The 27,757-nt window shown below is 40.5% G+C and overlaps 1 long non-coding RNA gene and 1 pseudogene across 1 annotated transcript in view; both read left to right on the top strand.

Annotated features, from left to right (window-relative positions):
• The window catches only part of LOC140515607 (uncharacterized), a 122,190-nt gene that overhangs the window by 87,293 nt on the left and 7,140 nt on the right, over positions 1–27,757 (top strand). The window lies entirely within an intron of this gene.
• Positions 23,652–24,544, top strand: LOC140515601 (CCR4-NOT transcription complex subunit 7 pseudogene; annotated as a pseudogene).

The raw sequence follows: 27,757 nt of genomic DNA, 5'->3' as shown, positions 1-27,757 counted from the left end.
AAAAACAGCAAGATCTCACATACTTGTATTGTGCTCATATCTTTTCTGACCCCTTCTTCTCATTACAAGAATTTCTCATAAAAGAAAAAAAAAACAGGGACAAGATTATAAATACATCAAATGAGTCCTTTAGGCTTAAGCCTAAGGGCACATATATGACAGGATAAAACTTCCTCAGCTGTGTTTGATTTCAGATATGAGTCACAGTTTAGCAACCAACATTATACTAATAATTCTACCTCACCACCAGATGCAGGAATAGTCAGGTGGGAAACATTCATATTTAAAAGAACATAACGAAAAAACTGAGTCAGGAGGATCCCATCTTAGCTTGATGCCAAGGTTGTCCTCTTGACTTTTTGCCAGATGCAGACTTCTACCTGTAACACTTAAGGATGACATTGCCTCTTAGTAACTTGTGGCATTTCTCTGGAACGATAGATTGCTGACTTGATGATTCATCAGACAGATATACCTAAATTCAAACGTCAAAATAAAATCGGTCACATTCTCAAAAATTTTTACCTCAGATGTCAAGTTTCACTAATCATAGCTTAGGGTTAGATTCAATTATATTTTACTGTCATGGAACTGCAATAAAAAATACAAATTCATCAAGGCTTATTACATGAGAGGTTTCACTGAACATATTTCACTTGTTTTCTTTTTATCTCAAATTTAAATTTGAGTAGTGTAAAAAACAATAAGTAATAATTTCTATATCATATGTAAGCTTGCATATCTAAGGATTTGCACGTCAAGTTAATTGTTTATGAAGTCCATAACTCAAACAAGGTGTTTCCCAGGACTGATGAACATGCTCACAGAGATAATTTCCAGAAACCTGGAGAGCTTACAAAATAAGGGGAATTGATAGGGACTCTAGAGAAGGGGCTGATCCTGATGCCCCTGCTTGCCTGTCCATCCCATGATATGTTTTTCCTCTGCAATGCCACGTATTTTGGCTAGTCCTTATTTTCTCTCTAAGTTTGTTTTTTTTCTGACTGAATTTCCCCCATATACTTCTATGGCTATCCACTTGTCAGGATGTCTTTTCGGGATCACATATCGCATCATGCATTCTGCACCAGCATCTGCCAGAGCAGAGAGGATTTGTTTATTTTTTAGATCCCAGTATATGGTAACTGCCACAGAGAACCTCCAGTCACCCTATATAACCCTGTATTGTAGGTGACCTTGGCCGTCTTTCTAAGGGAGGGGAGTTGGAAATATGCCTACTATCCACCCTTAGAGCTGCTGTGGGCTGTGATCTTTGACACCATTGCCCCCCCCCCCACACACACACATCCAGGGTGGAATAGAGTAACCGTACTGCACACCCTCATACCCCAAGGAGGACTGATCTGAATGAGCAGAACCAATCCAGATAAGGCTTTCACCTCATCTCCTTTCCACACAAAGTAATCAATGACCAGTTTTAGGTTTTAAGATTAAAACAATAGCCTCAAAATAGTTTAGTTAACCACCTTCATAAGTGATACCCAAATTATTTTAGTTGTAACTTCCTCTTAACTACAGGCAAAGGTGGAAATAGTTCTCCAAATGACAGTTATAAAACAGTATAAAGCAGAGTTAGTGGGGCTGATAAAATGACATAATTGGTTTTAGACAATTTTTCCACTTTTAGATTATGCTTGACTTACCTGAATAAATTTTATCAATCTGAAGCATTATTATGTATTTGAAACTTGAAACAAATCCATTACTGGTCAGGTGACTTCAGTCCTGTTGAATGCATTTCCAAATTATCTTTTACCAAAAATCAGGCATTTCATTACCATTGGCATCGTATATTGGTCACATCTAATTAAGGAGCTAATAATAATAGTTAGCATTTATAGTGTCTACTCTATGCCAGGCATTGTTTTAGGCACTTTATACTTTTGTGAAGTAAACCGAGGTTTAATAAATTTAGTAACTGAGGTAAGTAACTTGCTTAAGGTCACCCAGTTAATAAATTTCAGAACTATGTATTTTCCCAGTTTGTTTTAGTGTCAAATCACATAATAAATTCTAAATTATCTTAAAAATAGGAGAGACATTATTTCACTTAAAGTGTGACAACAATGAATTTAAATACCTCGATCTGTGTTTGAAATGGTATTACATAGAATATGTGATTATGATTTTAATACTGTCTCTAGCATTACGTTTTACACAAATGTTACTTACTCCAGTCATTTCATATTATGGAGTCCACTATTTCCAGCCAATCCACTGTCAACGATTATAAAAGGGACAATCTGGTATTGAGATTTAATCTACCGCAGTTATCACACTTAAGAGCATGTTTTGATTTAGTTCAAATCTTGGTTCCACAGTCTCAGAAGGAACTCATAGCTTATCAATTTGCTCATAGCTCTCTATGATTTCTTAAAATAGACAGGGGTCTCATAATTTATAGTTATATTTCAAATTTTAACATATACTAAATTAAGGTTATTTTTAAATTGACCAGTACTTAAATTTAATTTGTAATACTCTTTAAGTTCTAACTAGATATTCCAATCAAACTTAGTTACTTTTTGATTGTTTGCCAATTCATACAAACCTTTCCCTTTTGTGTGAGCCAGGAAAGGGTTAAGTGTCACTTCTATTCCAAAGTGTAGCCTCTTCCCTCTCTTCACCCTGAAGGTTTCACTGACAAAACCCTCAAACTCATCTCTTTATAACCAGCGAAGTGACCTTCTCTGAATAAATCTGTCATTCTGGGGGGAGGGGGGAGAAGATTCCTCTGTCACTTTTTTCTTCTCTGTTCTTTTGCACCCCAGAAACTGGCCACAATTCAAGAATGCAGGGGGAGATAAAGAGTATTTTTTTAACTTTTAGGAGTTTAATTAACAAGACACAGAAAGATTTGCCAGCACGTCTTGTTTCTTGCAAATTCTGCTTCTACTCAGATAATCTTCACTTCGCTAAGTATATTTTTGATTTCTCTCTCCTCTCTTCACCCACCCAAGTTGCTGCAGTGAGAGAGAAGGAGAAGGAGACTCTATCAAAATTACATGCTCTGTTGCTTTCCTGTCTACATGCTTAACTCCCTTCAACCTGGCTAACTGGAAAACCAATGTCTGTATGTGTTTCTTCTAACTGCAATTCCTCCAGCAATTTTCTGTTCTTAGCCACTGAGTCTAGGAACTTGGCAGTGGCTTTTTGTTCAGTGATATGAAAAAGAGCATGTCTCATATCTGCCACTACTTGTCGTCCTTCTTTTCCCAACCTAATGGAACATGATTCCATCAGAAGGAACTCTAGCGCTTCTATTGTTTTCAGGTTATCCTCACACTTACATGGTGGTCCAAAGATGTCCAACACAGGACCACTACCCCCACATGGAGGCCATCTAGGAATCCCTCCCTTCACCTATCTCCTACTCCTTTGGTATTCCCTTGGTATCCTACAGACAATGACAATTGAAAGGTCCAGAAATCCTCTGGCTAGGGAACCCTGTACATGTCCCATGACCATGGGGTGCTCCTTTTGATAGCAAAGGAAGAGGCCAAGGATCTCCAAATTGATTATTTGCAGTACTTTAACCAATTGTTGGGAATACTTACAAGACAGGAGCAATCTTCCGTGTGATATGGTGGTCAGAGCATTCAGTGGATCCCTGCAAAAGATCCCCAAAATCCCTGTGACAATTAGATAAAGCAGGCAAAGGCAGGAGGACCTAGAGAATGTATCAGTACTTATTGGTGCATATTTTTGTTTTTCTGCTTAGCAATGGGCTTGGCATTAAGCCAATGTTATACTCAAACGCAAATTTGTGTATTGATCATGTACTGGTCACATAGGGGTAACAATCACCTTGTTACAGCTTTTATCAATCATAGTATCTTAAGTTATAATTCATTGTTTATGTGATAATTCCTTCCCTAAGTTATGGCTTTTTCACCATGTTTGGGCTTCCACCTTTTACAGGGTTTAAATTTTTATCGTTTTTCACTTCTCGCCAATTGAGACCCCACAATAACCTTTAACAGATCACTCTCAAGGAGAAAGAAAGGCAAAGTGGGATGGATACAATATGGAACTCAAAATGCAGTAAAGGCCTTATTTTTCAAACATATAGAGAACTGAGTCAAATTTTTAAAGTAGGTACCATTTCCCTATTGATAAATTATAAAAAGAGAGAACCAGTAATTTTTCAGTTGAAGTAACCAAAATTCTTTACAGCCATATGAAAAAATGCTCTACTTCACTAATTATTGGAAAAATGCAAATTAAAACAATGCTGAGGTACCGTCTTATACCTATTAGATTAGATAATAGGACAGAAAATGGGGGGATGTAGGAAAAATGAGATATTAATTCAATTATTCCATAGAGCAATTTGGAACTATGCTTAAAGGGCTATAAAACCATACATACCCTTTGATCTAAAAATAAAACTACTAGGTCTGAATTTCAAAAGAGATTTTTTTTTAGAAAATGGAAAGGATCTATACATACAAAAATATTTAAAGTAGCTCTTTTCTGGTAGCAAAGAATTGGAAACCGAAATGATGCCCATCAATTGTGGAATGGCTGAATAAACTGGGTCTCTGATTGTGATAGAATACTATTGTGCTATATGAAATGGTGATCAGTATGCTCTCAGAAAAAAAAAACAGAAATATTTAAGTAAATCAAAGGAAAGTGAAGCGAGTAGAATCAGGAGAACATGGCACACAATAGCAGTAAGATCATAAGATAATCAGCTGTGAACATCTTAGCTATTCCCAATAATATAAAGATCTAAGACGACTCTGAAGGACTTATGATGAAAGATGCTATACATCCTCAGAGAAAGAACTGATGGTGTCTGAATACAGATCAAAGCATATTTTTTATCTCTATTTTTCTTAAGTTTTTTGGGGGCTACGTTTCCTTTTACAACATGACTGATATAAAAATATGTTTTGCATGACGACACAAAAATAACCTGTAACCAATATCTTGCCTGCTCAGTGGGGGAGGGTGGGTTGGGAAGGAGGAAGGGAAAGAATTTGGAACTCAAAGTTTTAAAAATTAATGTGAAAAATGTTTTACATGTAAGTGAAGAAAAATGAAATGTCAAATACATATTAAAAAAACAACAACATAAGTGAACCATTGCGCAGACCCTTTACAGAATGTGAATTAACTCAGGGACGTGGAAAAGAGAAGAGGCAAGAAAGGGATTCTACCCCCATGGAAGTTGGGCCAGTATGTGGCTCAAGGATAAGTGGCAGTTGGGAACAGAGAAGAGCAGGAGGAGGAACGCATGGCTGGTGGCCACATGAGAGCCTAGCTGGAACTGAAAGGAAGAATATGCAGGCAGGCAGAAACATAGGGGCCAGAGAGGGAAGCATTCAGGAGCAGACTGGCTACACACAGTGAGGACCAGGGATAGAAAGGTGACATGGATGGACAACGTGGATGGATAAAATATCAAAACGTGGAGACCAAACTCTTGGGCAGGTGGGCACACTGAAACCAAGGTCTCCTCTCTCAGCATTGGAGGTCTCAAGCAAAGTCCCAATCCAGTAGTGGTGGTGTCATCTCTCTGCAGGTCTGTTCTTCTGCTTTTACTTGCAGTATTTTTTTAGCTTTTCTTTCCAGGGTGGGGTGGGTGGGTAGTAGGAGGCCACAGAGCTCCAAGTTGAGGGGAAGGAGCAGTAAGAGATCCCAGTACATTATAGTAAAGTTTACATAGATGTATGTTCGGAATGCAGATTTCTTACAGAATTCTTCACATAAAGTACAATTTGTATAGTGTGAATTTACATAAAGCAACATGTGTCTGTACTCCTTTCTATTACCATTCACTTTTCTCCAGAAATCTTTCATGTCTAAGTTTTCTAAAATTCTACTATTCTTAACTTCTTTCTTAATTATTTTATGATTAGGTTTATCTAGCTCTCAGAGGGAAAAGTTGAGGTCCCCCACTATTATAGTTTTACTGTCTGTTTCTTTCCCTAATTCCTTTAACATATCCTTTAAGAATTTGAAACCTATGTCCTTTCCCAAACTTATATTAACTGGTGATATTATTTCATTGTCTGTGTTTCCTTTCAACAAGAGGTAGTTTCCCTTCTTACGCCTTTTAATAAGGTTATATGTGCTTTTGCTTTGTCTGAGGCTATGATTACTGCCCCTCCAATGTTTACTTCACCTGAAGTATATAACAGTTTCTGCTACTCTCACCTATTTTAACTCTGTGGTTCTCTCTTGGTTTCAAATGTCTTTTTTTGTTTAAAAAAAAGAACAAACCTATTGTTGGATGCTATTTTCCAATCTATTTTGCTACTTGCTTCCGTTTTTTGAGTGAGTTCATCCCATTTATACAGTTAGGATTACTAACTATGCATTTCCCTCCAACCTATTTTTTTTTTCTTTTCCCGCTTCTCCCTCTCTTTTTATCCTGTCCCTACTCTAATTTCGGTTTTGCATATGACCGCTGTATTCTTTTATCAACCTACCCTTTTATCACCACGTTTTCTTTCTCTTTTCCCATTCTCTTACCTACCTCTACGGTAAGATGGATTTTTATGACCAATTGAGTAAGTATATATAGATACAGACATAAGTATATAGATATTTTTTGAATCAGCTTAGATGTGACTGAGGTTCAGACCTTGGCCACTCCCTCCCTACCATTTTCCACTGCAGGGTAAAAGCTCTTCCTTGCACATCTATTTTATGTGAGATCACTCCCCACATTCTTTCTCTCCCTTCTGCCTCCTCTCAGGGTATCCATATTTCTCATCTATGCGTTTATTTTACATCATCCTGATATAACTGGTTCACTCCCAAACCTTCTTTCTATGTGGAATCCTTCTACCTCCACTAATAATAATAAAATTCTTCGAAGATATGTGTATCATCTTTCCTTATAGTAAAATACATGATCTAACTTTGTTGAGTTGCTTACGATTTCTCTTTCATATTTACCTTTTAATGATTCTTTTGAGTCTTGTATTTGATTTTGTCTTCGACTCTGGTCTTTTCATCAGGAACGCTTCAAAGCCCTCCCTTGATGTTTTTCAGGGAGAGCACGACAGTAGTAACTGTTACGTTCACAGAGAGAGTGTCTCCTGCCACAAATGTCTTTTCCTCTGAGTGTTCAGAGAGTAGATGGGCTTCCCTAGAGAGCAAGCCTGGTGTAAGAAAGAGACTGAAAAAGCCTCTCTGGGCAAAGAAATCAACCTTTATTAGGAGAAACAAAGGTGGGGTCACAGACCGTACTGGACGGACTATCGACGCCACCTAAGTTTCTCCTAAAGGTTGGTTTCTTTGTCCAGAAAGCCTTCCCAGTTTCTTTCTTACACTAGAATGCTCCCAGAGAGAGTGGCTGCTGCCACCAGTATGTTTTTCCTCCGAGTGTTCTGAGCTTAGATGTGCTTCCACAGAGAGCGATCCTGAAGTAACTGGAATGTTCCCAGAAAGAGTGTCTCCCACAACAAATATCTTTTCCTCTGAGTGTTCAGAGAGTGGATGTGCTTTGAGAGAAAGTGATTCTGCAGTAACTGGAATGTTCCCAGAGAGTGTGTCTCCTACAGCAAGTATCGTTCCCTCCGTGTTCAGAGACTAGATGTGCTTCGACAGAAAGTGATCCTGCAGTGCCTGGAATGCTCCCAGAAAGAGTGTCTCCCACAACAATTATCTTTTCCTCTGAGTGTTCAGAGAGTGGATGTGCTTTGAGAGAAAGTGATTCTGCAGTAACTGGAATGTTCCCAGAGAGTGTGTCTCCTACAGCAAGTATCGTTCCCTCCGTGTTCAGAGACTAGATGTGCTTCGACAGAAAGTGATCCTGCAGTGCCTGGAATGTTCCCAGAAAGAGTGTCTCCCACAACAATTATCTTTTCCTCTGAGTGTTCAGAGAGTAAATGTGCTTTGACAGACAGCGATCCTGCAGTACCTGGAATGTTCCCAGAAAGAGTGTCTCCCACAACAGGTATCTTTTTCTTCTTTGTACTACATAGTTATGTTGACTGTTTTTCCCTCCTAAAACAAAAAAAATACCATTTGTCACATGGCATGGCTCTCAGGGAGGAGGAAAGGGAGGTGGAGGGATACATGGGATACCACGATGTAAGATACAGAAAATACCAATAAAAACTATTTAAAATGAGGTCAAGGGTATTCATGGAGAGGTAGGAAGGGGAAAGAAAAGGGGTTTGGACATGCAGAGTGATTTCCTTCCACTTCTGCAGCCTCAGGATCAGGTCTTGACTTCAGACCTCCAGTGCTGAGAAAAGAGACTTTTGGCTGCTCTGCTCATTTATCCATGTTGCTGGCATCTGCGTGTTTGACTTCTGTCCATCCACGCTCATGCAGTGTGTGTCTTTTGCCTGTTGCCTTCTGTGTATTGCCATGCCTGAACTCCACACGTCTGTCCCCCGCATGTTCTTCCTCACAGTTCTGGCCAGGACATCATGTGACTGGCCCAACACCAGCCTGATCCTCTTCCTGCTCTTGCTGCTCTCTCCCCAGCCCCCATAACTCCTGGCCCCCTCCCTTCACAGGCACAAGATCCCCTTCCTGCCTTCCTCCCTCTCTTGTATCCAAGTCCACAAGAAAATTCACATTATTTTGAAATAGGTCTACTTAGAGGTTTACCATGGGGAATGGTCCACATTGGTAAAACCAATAACTGTCTATAGTTGATAAAAACAAAAAAGGCAGCATATCGAAGAAGTGAAAGCAGTTTGACAGAAATTTGATAGGAGATCAATACCTCATATCACATTTCAAATTAAAATATGAAGGAATTCTTGAATTAGACATGATAGATAAAATAATAGAGTGATAACTGATAAAATTATAACTAAGAGATGTAAACATAATCATCAATAGTTATTCTGGCTTATACCTACAACTCACTAATTTATTCTCTCTATAGCTGTAGATTAAGTTCCTCCTATGGGCACATAGGGAGACAAGTAGCCATCCTAATTAAGCAATCAACAAGCATTTCTTAAGTACTTTCTGTATAACTGGCACAGAGCTAGGTTCTGGAGATGCAAACACTTTAGATGAACTATGCCCTTGGCAGCAACTTGTACCTAGAGCTCCTCAACTAACCAATCATACTCCAGCCCCTAACTAATAATCGACCATAAAACCATGCAGCATGTACCATTGCTCACTCTGGAGTAACGTCAGAGCTAATTAACATACTGCCTTTCCCACCAGCTAATCCTAGGCACTTCTGCCCTATAAAAGAATTGAAAACTTTCACCCTGGCAGGGCCTGCTGCCTTGAGGGAAAAAAAGCTGTTGGCTGCATTACCCCTGAATAAAGGCCTTTGTTTGATTGGGAGACAGTCTGAATGAATACTTTCCAGATGACACCACAACAGCTGCCTTGCCCGTTTAACAGACCCTAACCACTAGAAGTTTAGGTTCTAATGAGACAGAAAATCCATAAAAGTATATAGAGAATAAATGCAAATAAAGGCAAAGTACAAGGCAGTCTGGGAATCGGGCCTCTCGTGGTTGGAATCAAGAACAGTTGCATGGAATAGGTGATGCTTGAACTGTGTCTGGATGGAAGAGAGGCATTCTCTGAGGCCTCAGGATAGAGGGTCACTTGCAAGGTCAAGAAGGCTCAGAGTTCAAGTCCTGCCTCAGATTCATGCTAGCAGCATGACCACAGTCCTCTAAGGGCCCCTGACCACTCTGTAAAATCACAGACACCTTCAGATGGGTTGCCAATCTTACTGAGGAGGCAGAAAGATGAAAGAGTGCTTGACTATGACTTTTTCTTGCCCAACAACACATAACATATAAGTGCCTGAGGATGGATTTGAATGTAGATCTTCCAAACTCCAGGCCCAGTGGTCTAACCTGTGAATTGCCAAGATGGAAACATTCAGAGATCCCAGAAGACTGTTGCCAAGCCACTGTCCACAAGTCTGTCTTGAGGCTTGGGAAGGATAAAAAAGAGATCATTCTCCATGCACTGAAGTTTGGCAAGTGCTCAGTCCCTTCCAAATTCACCACCCACTTTGAGGAAATGCTCTAGTTGCTCTACCTGAGTTGGGAACTCCTGAAGTAGTTTTACGTTTGGGAGCAAGACCTATCACCCCACACAGAATGTAAACCTCGATTGGTGTAAATAGCAAGAGAAGTTTCAATTATCCCATGGGAAAACTTGTACTTGACCAGCAGTCATCCCTGGCTTTTCTCCTTCTTAGTTCTTTTTCCGTACAATACCTGACCTGATCCCAAGGGTGGTGCGAGGATCCAACACTGTCCTGTTGCACCACAAGGCTGGTCTCATGGGCAAATTCACTTCTACAACACCTGGACAGTCCCCTCTAAACCCAAACGCAGAGATCAACTTTAAAGTTACAACATAGGCGGGGAAATCGGCAAAAAAATTCAAAAGAAATGAATGTGAAATGGAAAATTTTAACTGTATTAAACTGAAAAGTTTTCACACAAACAAAACCAATGCAATCAAGATTAGAAGGAAAGGAAAAAGCTGGAAACAATTTTTACAAGGGTCTTTGATAAAGGACTCGTTTCTCAAATAAATTGAGAACTGAATCAAATTCATAAGGATACAACTTATTCCCCAGTTGTGAAATGGTGAAAGGATATGATAATCTAGTTTTTAGATGAACAAACCGAGTCTATCTATAATAACAGAAAAAATACTCTAAATCACTACTGATTAGAGAAATGCAGATTAAAATGACTCTGAGGTACGTTTTCACACTAATCAGATTTGCTAACAAAACAGAAAAGGAAAATCATAAATGTGGAAGGGAGTGTGTGAAAATTGCGAGACTAATACGTCATTGGTGGAGTTGTGAAATGATCCAACCATTCTGGAGAGCAGTTTGGAACTATCCTCAAGTGGTATAAAACCGGGCATATTTTTGATCCAACAATATCACTGCTAGGTCTATATTCCAAAGAGACAAAAAAGGGAGGAAAGACTTCCTATTTGTACAAAAATATTTGTTAACAGCTCTTTTGATGGTGATAAAGAATTGGAAATTGAAGGAATGCCCATCAATTGAGGAATGACTGAGCAAGTTGCTGTGTATGATCATGAGGAAACATTCCTGTGCTACAAGAAATGATTCTTTTTCAAAGCTAAATTCCCCTTTCTGGAAGCTGGAGAAAGGAGAGATGACTAGACTTAGTGGATAAGTTCCCTTATTTTACTTCAGCTGGAGCTTGAGTGTGAGTTGAAGCATGTAATCCTCTAAGGTTGGATGTCCCTTTCTGACAAGTGCAGGATGAGGTATGTGGGGGTGGCTTCTAGCGGCAAACCATAGGTTCTTCTATCCCAGTCTTATTTCAAACTAGACCCTCTGAAAGGAAGCTTTCTTGTTACAAAATGCTTCAGCTGTGTGGCAAGGACTTCTTTGGTAATATCACTTTGCCTGCTAAATGTTGCTAACAGTATGTATTTGGATTAAGAAAGCCTTGAGAAAAGAAAAAGAACACTAAGGAAGGGGAACAGGGTAAAAGGAGAGAGAGAATAAATGGGGAGGGAATAGGATGGAGACAAATACAGTAAGCAACAACTTGAAAGAAATTTTGAAGCAGCTTTCTCTGATAAAGGCCTCATTTCTCAAACATATAGAGAATTGAGTGAAATTTACAAAAGCAAGAGATATTTCCCAAATGTTAAATGATCAAAAGATATTATGAACATTCAGATGAAGTAATGAAAGCTATCTATCACCATATAAAAATGTTTTAACTCACTAATGTTGGGAGAAATTTATATTAAAACAATACTGAGGTAATACCACATAATTATTAGATTGACTAATATGACAGAAAAGGTAAAGGACACATGTTAGAGAGGACATGGGAAAAATTAGACATTAAAGCGGTGTTTATGGAGTTGCAAACTGATTCAGCCGTTCTGTAGAGCAATTTAGAACTATGTCCAAAGCACTAAAAAAGCACATATGCCCTTTCCCCTAGCAATACCATTGCTAGGTCTGAATCCCCAAACCGATAAAAACAAAAACAAAAAAGATTTGTATGTACCAAAATATGTATAATAGCTCTTTTCTGGAGGCAAAGAATTGGAAATTGAGGAGATGCCCGTCAATTGGGAAATGACTGATCAAGTTGTGGTATGTGACTATGATGGAATACTACTGTATTATAAGAAACAATGAGGAGAATACTCTCAGAAAAACCTGGAAAGGCTTACATGAGTTGATGCAAAGTGAAATGAAGTACGTACAAAGTAACAAAGCAATATTGTAAGATGATCAGCTGTGACTGACTGTCTTAGCTACTCTCAGCAGTACAATGAACTAAGACAACTCTGAAGAAATTAGAATGAAAATTGCTGTAAATCCCCTATAAAAAGCTGATGGTGTTTGAATACATTTTGGTCATGTCTGAATACAACCAAGGCGTAGTTTATTTTGCTTTCTTTAGTTTCCTCCAGGTTTTTTTGGTCTATGTTTTCTTTCACAGTATGAGTAATAAGTAAATATTTGCAGGTCTACCCACGTATAACCTATATCGAATTGATAGCCTTCTTACTGGAAAGGGGTAAGGCAGGTAGACGGAGGGAAGGAGAGAATTTGGATTGTAAAGTTTTAAAAGCAAATGTGAAAATTTGCTTTTACATGCAACTGGGGAAAAATAAAGTACTTAAAAAAAAGAAAAGAAAGCCTGGTAGAAGCAAACCAGGATCTTCCCGCACCAACTGAATTATGTTCAAAACAAAATCTGTAAGATTGCTGTAATTTTTCTATTGTTCTTTTCCGTTATAAAAATAAACCCTGTAAATCACTACTTTGTCACTAATTGCTGAGGAATTAGTAGACCTGACTTAAGAGGAAACAGTGAGCCATTACCATGAAATCATTATTTATTACTTTGGAAAATTTGTACCTCAAAATTATTTTCTATTTCAGATAATTAATTTTAACACACTGAAGGAGCAGCAACAGCTTTGGGAGCTCTTAAGTCAGAGATAGTAAGGGGAGCCAACCATTGGTTGGAAAGAGATTACTGGGACACTTGGGTCCAGATATAAGATTGAAATCAGTTTGGATACAAAGTAGACGCTTACCAACTGGGCAATGACTAAACAAGGCATTGAACTTGAATGTCATCCAATACTGGTACTATGCTGTAAGAAATGATCTGTTTGATGAGTACACAGAAGTATGGAAAGATCTTTGTGACCTGATGCAAAGCGATTTAACGAAAACCAAGGAAACAGTATATGTACACAGTAACCACAACAATTCAAATAGAAAGAGTGAGAAAAAAAGAATTAAAAATACTTGTAACAAAATGTTAAAAACTCAAGTGATATTGAAAAGGAAACATGAGACAACAGTATCACTCTACCCCATCCAGGAGGTGAGAGGTCCACAGGTATTACACATTGCACACGTTTTTCCTCTGAATGCATTGATCAGTTGTGCTGGGTTTTCTTTTCCTCCTGGAAACAAAACAAAAAATTCAATTTGTTACATGGAGCATCTCTTAAGGATAGGGAGAGAGGCATACATGGGATACCCCGGTGATGGAAGAAACAGAAAACATCAATAAAATCTTTAAAAACAGGTCAAGTATATCAAGAGAAATAATGGGAGGAGGGGAAGGAGGAAAGAAAGGGTTTTGAGGTAGTGATTATCAGTAGCAGATCTCAAACTATACTACGAATCGGTGAGTATGAAAACAATTGTTCTTCTTGTCTGACTTTTCCTGACTCCATTTGTGGTTTTGTTGCAAAGATACTGGAGTGATTTTCCATTTCCTTCTGCCGCTTATGACAGATGAGAAACTAAGGGAAACAGGGTTAAGTGACTTGGTGAAGGTAACACAGCTATTAAGTGTATGAGAACAGATATGTGGGACACCTAGCTGATCAGAAAACAACTGGAACTCGTTAAAATTTGCCAGGTTGATCAATGGGAAAAATTAGGAATTCAACATACAGAAGAAAATAAAATAAAATAATGTTTTATTTTTTAAAATGAGATAAGGGAAAAGCAGTTTGCATTTGATGGGACATCAACACCTCCTACCACCTACCAAATTAAACTACAAACAGATACATGAATTGGGTGTAAAAGCGGAATCAATAACAAATTAGAGGAGCAAGGAAGAAATTACTTTTCACATCGATGGATAGGAGAAGATGTTATGACAGAACAAGTAACGGAAAATCACAGAAAACAAAATGAATGATTCTGCTTCGATAAAGTTGAAATGCTGTTGCACAAACTGATAAAATACTGATAAAATAAGGAAGGCCACAGTTAACTGAGGAAAAATATCTTTGCAGTATAGTTCTCCAGGGACTGTTGCATGTGCAAGACATAAAAGGAGGTGATTTAACTTTCCAAGATCAAAAGCCATTCCCTAACAGGCCAAAGGAACAGGAAGTTTTCAAAGTATGGAATCCAAGCCATCAATAGCCCTATGACAAAATGCTCCAAATCTCTCATAATGAGAGAAGTGTGCATTAAAACAAGTCTCTTCTTTCTGCCTGTAAATCATAGAGGTTCACAGGTTCAGGGGCAGTCCCCTCTCTCTGTTCCACAACAAGGTACACGGAAAAGCCTCCTTTGAACAGGTTCTGGTTAAAACCAGAAAAAAAATAGATATACCATTAAATTAAAGGACATCAAACAAAAGAGATGCTATGGAGAAAAGGAGGTGAAGTGTTCCTAGACTGTCTTCTCTCTCCCGAGACTCAAGGAGGGGGAGGGGAAGGAAAGTGGGTGAGGGGCACTCAGAACTCCCCCTGCTTGCCTCACCAACATCCTCCTCCAGACAAAGAAGACTTACACTCAATAGAAGGTGGGAGGGGCAGACACTGTGAAATCATTGCAGAGAGGCGCTAATCTCCTCTCCGAGAGGAGGGGGAAGGGAAGAAGGAAAGAAGGAGCCTCTACCATCAGGCCCAGAGCAGTGGGGAACACCCCCCCAACCCGAGGCTTTTCTTTCATCCCCCATTACTAGGAGACTGGACCAAAGTTGCAACCTTCACCTGGAGGTGGGCACAGGGCTAACCAAGCTCCCAGGATCCTGAGGACGGGCTGCTGGGTCTAGGGGTGGGGGGCAGCAGCTGAGCTCAGCTTGGGGTTGTGGAGGATCAGCTCGTTTATGGAAACTGGGATGGGGGGGACAAAGAAGGAAGGGGAAGCATGAACAGCAGAAGGGTGAGGACAAAGAACGGAAGGGGAGGGCAAAAAGGGTAATGGGAAGGACAAAGAGGGTAAAAGGAGGACAAAGAGGGGTGGGGAAAGGTCAAGGGCTATCCTGGACTTCACAAAAGGGAAGACAGAACACAGTAACTGCGGCAGCGTCTTCAAACCAGCAGCCCTTGAATGGGCCGTGGATTCTTCACATCCCCCAGAGCAGTGGAGGAAAGAGGGGACTCTGGGAAAGGGGCAGGGTTCTGCCTCCTTTCTCCAGGTAGGAGGAGATAAAGATCAGGCCGGAAGGCCAAGGACAAGGGGGGCATCCAGTGAGGCAGTGCGTTTGTTCCCGCTGTTTATTTGTGGGTACCCTCGTCTAAATCCTATGTCACACAAACCTTCCAGAGCCTGGATAAGAAGTAGCCACACTCTCCTTTCCGCCTCAGTCTCCTCTATCAAGTGATTTAAGAAATTTCTTTGTAAAACTATTTCAGATTTGGGGTTTTGTTCTCTCCAACACCAGCTGTCCTGCCACTGGTGAATTGGCATAGTGGAGAGACCTAGAATCAGAATCACAAAACCTAGACTGAAGTTCTGCCTTACTCAATGTACGAACATAGGGTAGCCACTTAAACTCTCTAAAGCTCATTTTTCATGCCTGTAAAATGGGAGCAATATTTCCTGTACCAAGTAAATTACAGTGTGGTTGTATGGTTCAAATGAAATTCTTGCAAAGTACTTGTCAGATCATATGAAGGTGTCCAATCAAATTCTTTTCATGGTACAAATATATTTTTAATGCCTAACAAAGCTGTGGGAATATATACACACTAATATCTTGTTGTTGGAGCTGTGAGTACCTGAAAAGGTACTTGGCCAAAAAGGCCAAGATCTCCCACCGCATCCTGGGATGTCTCCAGTCATCTTGCTGAATATCTGGTCACTGGATCCAGATGGCTCAGGAGGATAAAGTGAGACTGGTGACCTTGCACAGCCCTCCCTCACGCAAAACAAAGTCAAGTGCAAGATATGTCATCATTTCTCTGACGTCACAGTCCTCTTCGAAAACTAAGGATGAACACAACCTGGAGCTGTGAAATGACACATCCATTTTGGAAAGTAATTTGGAATTAAGCAAAGAAAGTAACAAGAATGTCCAGAAAGCTTTTAAATTTGAAACAAAGACTCAATGAAACACCAGGGAAGCTGCCGATAAGAAAAAAGTTCCTATATACTCCATAATATTTATAACAGCCCTTTTTGTGACAGCTATTAATTGGAAACAAAGTAGATGTTCACCAACTGGGAAGTGATTGCTAAATAAGGCATGGGATATTAATGGAATACTAGTATAGAGGTGTAATAAATGATGTGTGTGGTGAGTATAGAGGAGTATGGAAAGATCTTTGTGAACTGATATAAAGTGAATTAAGCAGAGCCAAGCAAACAGTATGTATACATGGCAATTGCCACAACTGAAATGGAAAGAATGAAACTATGAAAATTAAAAAATACCCGTAAAAATGTTTAAGATAAAATAGGACTGAAAAAGAAACATGGGACAACACCATTACACTAGCCCATCCAGGAGCCGTCACACGTTGCACACCTTTTCCCCGAATGCATTGATCAGTTTTGCTGGCTTTTCTTTTCCTCCCTAAAACAAAACAAAAAATTCATTTGGTTACATGGCATGGTTCTTAAGAATGGGGAGAGGCTGGGATACCCTGGAGATAGAAGAAACAGAAAAAAAATAATAAAAACGTTTTAAAATAAGTCAAATATCTCAAAGGAAATTATGGGGAAGGGTAAGGAGGACAGAAAAGGTTTTGGGAATCTCAAACTACATTACAAATCAGTGACTATTAAAAGAAATGTTCTTGTTGTTTAGTCTTGCCTGACTTTTCCTGACCAGATACTGGAGTGATTCACCATTTCCTTCTGCAACTCATGACAGATGAGAAACTGAGGGAAACAGTACTAAGTGACTTGTTGAGGGTCACACAGTTAGTAAGTGTCTCCGACCAGATTTGTTCTGAGGAAGACGAATCTTCCTGAATTCAGGGCCAGTGGGACACCTAGGTGCCTGGAAAACAATTGGAACTTGTTAAGATGTGAGAGGTTCATCAGTGGAAAAAATTGGTTATGCAATGTAAAGAAACATACAAATAAAATAACTTAGTGTCTAATAAATCCAGATACAGCAACTGGGAGGAGGGGAAGAAGGGGTGAACACACTATTTATAAAAAAAGCGATGGAAAAAGAAAAAGCAGTTTGCCAGAAATTCGGTAGGACATCAACATCTCATGCCACCTTTCAAATTAAACTACAAATAGATTCATGAATTAGATGGGAAAAAGGAATCAATAGAAAAATGACAAAACAAGCAACAGAGAGACGCAGAAAATAAAATGGATGATTCTTCTTCCATAAAATTGAAATGTTTTTGCAGAAAGAGGTCAGATGCATTCAAAATGAGAAGGGTAACAGTTAACTGAAGGGAAAAATCTTTGCGGTAAAGTTCTCTAAGGACTGTTGTATGTGGGATGTATAGAAGGAACTGATTCCAGTTTCTAAGATTAAGAGCCATTTTTTAATAGTCAAAGGAAAAGGAAGTTTTCAAAGGAAGAAATGGCAGCTACCAATAGCCCCATGACAAATGCTCCAATTCCCTGTCAATGAGAGAAATACACATTAAAACAATTCTCTTTTCTTTCAGTCTGCAAATCATAGAGACTCGCAGGTTCATGGACAGGCACTACTTTCTGTTCTGCAAGGTACATGAAAACTCCTCTTTTACCAGGTTCTGGTTTAAACCAGAACAAAAACAAATATGTGATTTAATTAAAGAATGTCAAACAAAAGAATTGATATGGAGAAGAGGAGGGAATGACTTCCTAGACTGTGTCTTCTGTTCCTAGCCCCAAGGTATAGTAAAGAATCAGAGGGAGGGAAGACAAAGAGGGGAAGGAAGAGGCCAAAGAGGGGAAGGGAGGAGAAAGGGGAAGGATGGAAACGCACATCAGAGAAGGGGAGGGAGGGAATGTCTGCAAATACTTCCCCCTGCTGGTCTCTACCGCACGCCATCCCACCTCATGCCACCCCAACCTAGTCCCAGATCTCCAGACAAAGGTCTGAGCAGGTAGAAAGCCCCAGGCAGGAGCAGACCTGGAGGAGAAGACACACACAATTTCACCACTGAATACACACACCCATATAACCATACACCAACACGGAGAAACACATATATACGCGCACACACACACACACACACACACACACACACACACAATGATCCTGTCTAGAGACAAAATACACGCCTAAGAAAACGTATCGATCCTCCCAAGACTTTCCACCCCCTTCCACGCATCTTCCTGGGCACTAAACAAAGCCAGCTGCAGAGAGGGAGCGGGGCTCATCTTCATGAAAAGGTTGGGAATGGGAAGGAAAGAGAAGATAAGGAGAAGAAAGGGAGGGGCTGAGGCAGGAGTAGGGAGCTGGCACCTACCTCACTCACAGACACTTAGGCACTAGCAGGACCTTCGGGACTGGTGAGTCTGGAAGACGTGGGTAAAATGGGGGGATGGAGGGAAGAGTGGGATGAGGAGGGGAAGGGGAAAGGAAGTGGGTGAGTGGCAAGCATATCTCTCCCTGCTCACCCCACTCACATTTCTCCTCCAGACAAAGAAGACTCCTGCTTTATAGAGGTTGAGATGGGGCGGAAATTGTGACGTCACTGCAGGGAGAGGCTAGTCCCCTCTCAGAGCAGAGGGGAGAGAAGGGAGGGGTATCTCTGCTATCAGGCCCAGAGCAGTGTGGAGCCCCACCCCGAACCCGGAGCCATTTTTCTCACTCCTCATCACTCAGACTGGCTAGGGGAGGGGGCTGCAGGTGCACCCTCCTCCTGGAAGTGGGCACAGGACTGACCAGGCTCCCAGGATCTTCATCTCAGTTCAGGATGTAGGGACTGGGGAGGACCACAACTGAGCTCATCTTGGGGATGTGAAGGATTGGCCCCTTTATGGAAACTGAGAGGAGGACAAAGAGAGGAAGGGAGGGACAAAGAGGGGAAGGGGGAAGCCAAAGAGAGAAAGAGCAAGACAAAGAGAGCAAGAAGGGACAAAGAGGGAAAGGAGGAGAACAAAGAGGGAAATGGGTGACGAAGAGGGGAAGGAAGAAGACAAAGAGGGGAAGGAGGAGGACAAAGAGGGGAAGGGGGAAGGGGGCAAAGAGGGGAAGGAGAAGGACAAAGAGAGGAAGAAGGGAAAAGAGCGGAAGGAGGAAAAAAGAGGAGAGTTGAGACAAAATAACATGAAGCTTACTCTCATCACATTCGACTACAGAAAGGAATAAAATGCACGCTCATTTTGGTATGAAAACCTATCTCACAATACAGGAAAGTGGGGGAGAAGGGGATAAGCAGGTTGGGGGGGATGATGAAAGGGAGGGCAGTGGGAGGAGGGAGCAATTTGAAGTCAACACTCTTGGGGAGGGACAGGATCAAAGGAGAAAACAGAAGCAATGGGGGGCATGATAGGATGGAGGGAATTATAGTTAGTCTTACACTACACGACTATTTTGGAAGTCATTTGCAAAACTACACAGATATGGTCTATATTGAATTACCTGCTTTCCCAAAGGGAGTGGGTAGGGAGGGAGGGAGGGATGGGGAGAAGTTGGAAATCAAAGTGTTAGGAACAACTGTTAAGTATTGTTCTTGCAACTAGGAAATAGAAATACAGGTAATGGGGTATAGAAATCTATGTTGCCCTACAGGACAAAAGAGAAGATGGGGACACGGGAAGGCAGGGATGTTAGAAGAGAGGGCAGATTGGTGATAGGGGCAATTAGAATGCTCTGCCTTTTTGGGTGGGAGGAGGGAAGAAATGGGGAGAGAATTTGGAACCCAAAATTTTATGGAAATGAAAGTGAAAAGTTAAATAAATAAATTTAGAATTCCAAAAAAAAAAAAAAGAAAGAATATAATTCGAATGAGTACATAATCTAGGTATAAAGATTTATACTATAAGCAAATCAGTGGAACAAGCAATAGATTTGTGGACAATGGAGAAATTTTTGACTAAGCAAGAGATAGAAAAGATTGTGAAGTGCAGAATGGATAACTATGATTACATTAAACTGAAAAGTTTTTGCACAACCAAACTCAAGGCAACCAAGAGTAGGAGGGAAGCAGAAAACTGGGAAAGAATTTTTGAGGCTAGTTTCTGTGATAAACCCCTCATTTCTAATATATAGAGAGAACTGATTCAAATGTACAAGAATACATGTCATTCCCCAATTGAGAAATGGTCAAAGAATGTGAAGAGGTAGTTTTCAGTGAAGGAAATCAATACTATCTAAAGCCATATGAAAAAAATGCTCTAAATCACTATTGAGTAGAGAGATGCAAATCAAAACAACTCTGAGATGCCACATCACACCAGTCAGATTGGGTAAAATGACAAACGGGATGATGACAAATGTTGGTGAAGCTGTGGGAAAGTTGGAATACTAGTTAATTGCTGGTGGAGCTTTGAGCTGATCCCACCATTCTGGAGGGCAATTTGGAACTATGCCCAAAGTGATATAAAAATGTGCATACCCTTTGACCCTGAAATACCACTTCTAGGACTGTATCCCCAAGAGATCATAAAAATGGTAAAGTGTCTCACATGTACAAAAGTATTTATAGCAGCACTCTTTGTGTTAGCCAAAAACTGAAAATCAAGGGGATGCCCATCAATTGGAGAATGGCTGAATAAGTTGTGGTATATGAATGCAATGGAATACTGTGGTGCTATAAGAAATGATGAATAGGAAGACTTCAGATTGGCCTGGGAAGAGTCCTATGAACTGATGCTGAGTGAGAGGAGCAGAACCAGGAGAACTTTGTACACAGCAACAACCAGAGTGTGCAAGGATTTTTTTCTGGTAGACTTAGTACTTTAATGCAGTGCAAGGACTGAAAAAATTTCCACTTGTCTCTTAAGGCAAAACGCCTTCCACATCTGGAGGAAGAACCAGGAATTTTGATCACAGAATGAAGCAGATCATTTTCTTTTGTATTCTCTTTCTGTTTGCTTTATGATTTCTCGTATTCATTTTAATTCTTCTATGCAACATGAGTAAGGTGTAGATGTATTTACTAAGAATGCCTTTTTAGGACCTATATAAAATTGTATGCTGTCTCAGGGAGGGAGTGCAGAGGTAGGGGGGAATTAGGGAGAGGGAAGGGACAAAAATCTAAGTTGTGTGGAAGTGATTGTAGAACACCGAAAACAAATAAATAATAAAAAAAAACCTAAGGGACATGAAAGTATCAAGAGAAAGGAGAACAATGGTTTTAAACGCTGGAACGTGAGGAAGAAATGTGAGGACTGAGAAAAGGGCATTGGATTAAGCATCTTAGAAATGGTTAGCAATATTAGAGAGAGAAGTTTCCATGGTGTAGTGCTGGGAGAAGGTCAACTTTACGACGTTACAAAGAGAGAGAAAAGCAAGTAATGGTGACTATTATAAGCGGAATTTTCGAGGAGTTTATCCAAAAAAGGGATGTGATATATGGGATAATTAGAGGGGAAGGATGGATACTGGGAAAATGATTATTCCTGATTCCAGGGAGAGCACTCTAGCCACAGTGCTACCTAGCTGCCCATGATGATTTCTAGATTTGGTTGTTACCTGAGAGGATATCTGTCCCAACTTTCCAATGTTTTTGGTGCTGAAGTGATGGTTTTTCTTTCTGTTGACATCTCATGTAACCTAAGCTGTTGTGTAAATTCTTGATAACTTATTTTTGCAAAAGGTCAGTCTGGGATAAAGACTTCTCACATTAGAGAGAAGATAGCATGTAGACAGGAATTCCACCAAAAATTGAATTCACGTCAGTATGTGGCTTTGAATGTTTGGAAGGTGAAATTGGATAGTTCCTTGAAATGACTTTTCATTTCGCATTTGAAAAAGCAACTTACCCCTCATACTTCTCATCTTAGAACATCTAGAGAGATGAGGATACATTAGTGAGAGGAGAGGATGAGGGGCAGGAAGATCTAATGAATTCACTGCTCAATTCTGAGTCAGAAAATCTGGGTTTACATCCTACATGACTAGCTGTGGACACTTACTAGCTTTGTGACCTCAGACCACTCCCATCACCACAGTTAACAGAATTTTACTGAGCCACTCCTTAACCTTGGAATTCTCAGAGAAGCAAAAAGCTGGTCTAAAGACAGCAATGCCAGTAATCAAGTAGTGGTGTAATTAATTAGTTTCATTATGAGGAACATGTTTGGAGATCAGTATTCTCATCAGAGTTCCACCTTGGTGTAGCGAAAGAACAGGTTTTATATAAAAATCACAAATGGGAAGGGAGGGGGAAAGGTGTATTAAAACAACCTTTTGCAGAGCCTGGGTGGTTTCTGGCAATAAACCCACCAGTCCATAACATAGTTGTCCTGAACTCCTGTGGGAACAGTATTGCTTCAGGCCTTGGCCGAGTTGTTACTTGGTGGGTCAATGAACTAGTGTTCTGTGATGGAATAGGCTCTACCATCTTTGATTCCCTTCACTAAAGGTACACAAGCACAAGAAGGCCGTGACTGTGAGAGTTTTGCCAAGGGTTTATAGTCTCAAGGCCAAAGGTTCCCCGCCTTTGACTAGGAACTGACCTTTCTCTTGCCTTCCTCTTCCTCAGAGAAAGGAGGTGAATCTGTCCCAGGGATGTGTAGATAAATCTTTTCTGGGAGACTTGGTCCTACATACAGGAAATCCTTGCTTTACTTTACTCTTTTAATGGAGCAGCATAATTCTGACCATCATTCTGGAGGACTCAAATCTCTTCTACCCTTTCTCTATTCCTTTTAATTCTATTTAAGCTTTCCTTAAAGGAACCCAAGTTACAAGAGGAGACCTTTCTCATTTGGTGGTTTTGAGCAGTCGTCTATTAAAAGCGCATCACTTGGTATATTTAATTTTCTTGCTAACTCCGTCAAAACATTTCTTAAGTAGTTTATTTTATCCGGATCAAAGCAGCCTCAATTTGTCTAATGGTGATGAGGTTTCCTTGGGTCAATCTCTGACAATTAGTTAAATATCTGCAGGTTTGTGGCAATAATATAGAGACATGCAGCCAGTTGCTCTCCCCTTATGGGGAGAGGGGTGACTTCAGCATCTTAGGATGTTTGGTTACCCATGAGAACTTGGCCCAAATCTTACTTCATTCTAGAATTTTTTCTCCAAGTAATGTGGACTATCTGAATTAAACAGTGAAGCTTTAAAAATAAGTGCTTGACTAAACTGTAAAATCTGGGATAAGCCCTTCTCCCAGGCCAGCGAGAAGCATCTATGGGGCCACTGCAGGAGCCTAACTCTATGGAAAGGACAGATGGAGGCACACAACATCCCTATTGGCACCAGCAGAGGTACAAAACTAAAGGATCAGCAAACTTACTTTGTAAAACGACTCTTCAATCGAGTGTAATATTTTGATGCTTGTTGGCACCTAAACCCTTTGTGTGCCCACTATGCCAGCAACGACCATAGATTATAGCCAAAGAATTTGTGACGTTTGGGCTTGCACCCTGGATGACGAGATGAAGAAAATTCTTCAAGTTATACAGAAGTATAATTGTGTTGCCATGGACACCAAGTTTCCAGGTGTGGTTGTAAGACTCACTGGAGAATTCAGAAGAAATGCTATCAGTATCAACTATTGCGATGTAACATACACTTGCTAAAGATAATTCAGTTTGGATTAACATTTATGAATGAGCAAGGAGAATAGCCTCCAGTAACTTCAACATGGCAGTTCAACTTCAAGTTTAATTTAATGGAGGACATGTATACGTAGGACTCCATAGAGCTTCTGAAAACCTCTGGAAGCCAATTTAAAAAGCATGAGGAAGAAGGATCTGAGATGCAGTATTTTGCAGAACTTCTCACCACATCAGGTATTGTGCTGTGTGAGGGGGTCAAGTGGCTTTCATTGTGCAGTGGTTATGACTTTGACTATTTAATCAAAATCCTGTAACCAACTGTAACTTGCGAAAAGAAGAGCTGGACTTCTTTGAGATCCTCCAGCTGTTCTTTCCAATCCTCTATGGTGTCAAGTACCTCAAAGGTGGTCTGCAGGAGGTGGCCAAGTAGCTAGAGTTGGAGCAGATAAGGCCACAGTTCCAGGCCAGATCCAATTCATTACTAACGGGAATGCCTTTTTCAAAATGAGAGTAATGTTCCTTGAAGATCACATCAATGATGTCAAGTGTTGTGGGCACTTGGACAGCCTTGGTTCGGGCTCCTCTGATGTGCAGAATGGTAGAGGGAATGCATATGAAGAGGAGGCCAGCAAGCAGTCATTACATGAGATAGATGGATAATAGGGCTTCATGCTTGGAGCTACACATGTGCTTGTATATAGATTTTTTTCTCCAGTTAAATCGCTTGGACAGTAGACCATTAGGCTTTTTCTTTTTTTGCTATGCCTTCTCAAGCTGTTTTTTCTTTTGTCTTTCAGTACAAATTACGACCATTCTTTTCACAGATCCTTATAAGTAGAAGAGTCTTCAGGTTAAATTTGACTGTATAATTAATCCATCTATTAGCAAGCATATGTGACCAAGGGAAACATCTGTCTCATGCTCAGTCTTTTGGTAAACATATCTAGTTGGTCTTAGTTTCTGGCCCACACCTCTTCCCTCCATTCCCAGATTAGTAAGCACTGACTATAACTTATTGCCCTGTTTCAAGTCTGTTCCTTCCAGTAGGAAAGAGTTTTAGCTATGTGAGATTGTGGACCATCGATTTAGCACTTAGATTGGTCTCTGAATGGGCTTTGGGACTGAAGAAGTGCTTTGTGGCAGCTTCACACCCGTGTGCCAGAGCTGCCGGCACTCTTGTGGCATGACTGTGCCTTTGCCATGGTCTGCTTCCTCACTCTCTTTTACCCCTCACCCCTTTCGCATGATAGACTCATAATTACCAAGCCCTTGTTTTGGCGACTCCACAAGTCAGTAAGTCCAAAGAGAGCAAGTCACCTTAGGTATGTCTTATGCCGAATTAAATTAGAAGAAAGGAGATTATGATTTTGCAGTTGCTACAAAGACAAAAGTGACTGAGAGATTTGTTGTAAAACAACAAAATGACAAGACAAGTTGGAGTGAATAAAGTCACCTGAGGAGTCTAATGCTTGTTTATTTTGTGTATATATCGTTGCAATATATTTTCTATATATGGACAGAATAACCGTGAAATACTTTCTTAGCCATGTAGACTGGAGCATGTGAGCAGGTCAGAACATCTGAAGGATGACTTTGGTAATGGGTAACTTGAAGGCTACTCGGAAACGATGATAGACTGTAAGTCATGGTGTGTGTATGTTACCTGCATTTAACTCAGTTCGTATTGGCTGTTTGCCAGATTGTCTTGTTCCCTTGTACTTTAACATTCTTTTCTTTTTCAGTTACAATGGCGGAACTGGGTGGTCCTTCTTCAGAAAAGTTACTTGCAAAACAGAAGGTATTATTTTTTAAGTTGTTGTAAATAAAAGTTTCAAAACATGATTTCTTAAAAAAAATCCTGGGATGAGTCAGTCCCAACCTGTAGGTTTTCACTGGTTCCTGTTGGCAGGGTTTTCACTGCTTCCATTTCAGTGAGATGCCAGCCCTGTGGTGCCCAACCCCAGGTCTCCACCTGTGGCCACAAACCTCTGAGACAGTCTAGGAACTCTTCTCCTCGTTTTCTCCATATCATCTGTTTAGTTTGGTGTCGTTTAATTTAATTGAATATTTACTTTTTTTTCCATTGTCAACTAGAAGAAGGCAAAAGTGGGCATTTCCATGGAACTTGTTGTGGAATTGGAAAAGGGGACTGTCCCTGAACCTACAGATCTCTATGATTTACAGCTGAAAGAAGAGAGTTGTTTGAATGTGCACTTGTCTCGTAATGGGGGATTTGGAGCATTTTGTCTTAAGCCTATTGATAGCTTGGATTTCTTCCTTTGAAATTTTGCTGTTTCTTTGACCTATTGGAGAATGGCTTTTAATCTTAGAAAGTGGAATTACTTCCTTCTCTATCTTGCATATGCAACAGCTCTTAGAGAATTTTACTGCAGAGATGTTTTAACTCAATTAACTGTTACCCTTCTCATTTTGACTGCATTAGTACCTAATGAATAACTAGACGACATGAACCGGTGACTGAAATTATCCATCAGAAGTTTCCAAAGTGAACAGATGACAAACGTTCCTATTACAGATGGAGACCTCAGGATATCCATGGGAATTCAAAAATAAATTGTACTAGAACTGGAAAATTGTCTAGGAACCAAAGTATTGCCCCCATCTCCTTGTCATGACACTGATCCATAAAAATTCAAGATCCGTGTTTTAAATAGCATACCAAGTATTCCTAATCTCTAACCTGGCTGAATGAAAAGCTTGCAACATATAGAGACTTAGTGGAGGACCTGAAAACCATGTGGGAACATGTGATCCCCACAGTCCTATCTCCTCTTAGAATAGTACTAAGGATGCACTGCTGGATCCTGACATCGATGAATTAACATCCAAATACTTTGTTTGAGTTACAAGAGACAATGATTCCATGTAATGATCTGAAGAACATTACACAGAAAAGAATCAATTACATGTTATGTAAACCCCATCAAAAAGAGTAAGAATAGTGATGATAATAATAATGACAAACACTTCTATTGTGCTTTACAGTTTGAAAATAAGTTTGCAAAACATCTCATTTGAATTTTAAAAACACCCTGCAATCTTCTTGGCACAGATATTACTATCAGCCCTATTTGACAGATATGAAAACCGGGTTTTACAAAGTTTAAGTGGCTTGCCAGGGAAGTTGGTGTTGGAGAGAACACAGCCCCAAATCTGAAATAGTTTTAGAAAGAAATTTAAGTCACTTGGTAGAGGAGACTGAGGCAGAAAGGAGAGTGTTGCTCCCTGTTGTCCAGGCTCTGTTAAGTTTAATATGACACAGGATTTAGACCAGGGCACCCACACAGAAACAGCGGGGGCAGAGCATTGTCTCCCTGAGTGCCTCCCTATCCCACCAGGTCTTCCTGATCTTTGTCTCCTCTAGCCTGGAGAAAGGAGGCTGAGGTGGACCCTTTCCCCAGGAATGTCCCCTCCTTTCCTACTCTACTCTGGAGGATGTGAGGAATCCAAGTCCCATTCCAGGGCTGCTGGTTTGCAGAGGCTGCTGCAGCTCCTGTGCTCTTTCTTCCCTTTTGTGGAGCCCAGGATAGCCCTCCCTCGATCTACCACTTCCCCTCTTTGTCCTCCCCCTTCCCTTCTTTGTCCTCCTCCTCCCAGTTTCAATAAAGGGGCAGACTACCCACGCCCTCAAGCTGAGCTCAGGTGCTGCCACGCCCCCCCACACCCCCAAGGCCGGAAGCTGGGATCCTGGTCAGTCCAGGTGCCAACTCCAGGAGAGGATGCACCTGTGGCTCCCTCCCTTAGCCATTTTGGGTCATTGGGGGTGACAGAAGGCTCTGGGGGGTCCCCCCACTGCTCTGGGTCTGATATCAGAGGCCCCCTCCCTCTCTCTGAACTTTCCCCCTCTGCTCTGGTAGGAGACGAGCCCCTCCCTGCACTGAAGTC

The sequence above is a fragment of the Notamacropus eugenii genome, chromosome X (genome assembly GCF_028372415.1).
Source record: "Notamacropus eugenii isolate mMacEug1 chromosome X, mMacEug1.pri_v2, whole genome shotgun sequence".
Classification (NCBI taxonomy): Eukaryota; Metazoa; Chordata; class Mammalia; order Diprotodontia; family Macropodidae; genus Notamacropus; species Notamacropus eugenii.
The sequence above is the reverse complement of the archived record's forward strand: the minus strand, read 5'-3'. Positions and strand labels throughout refer to the sequence as shown.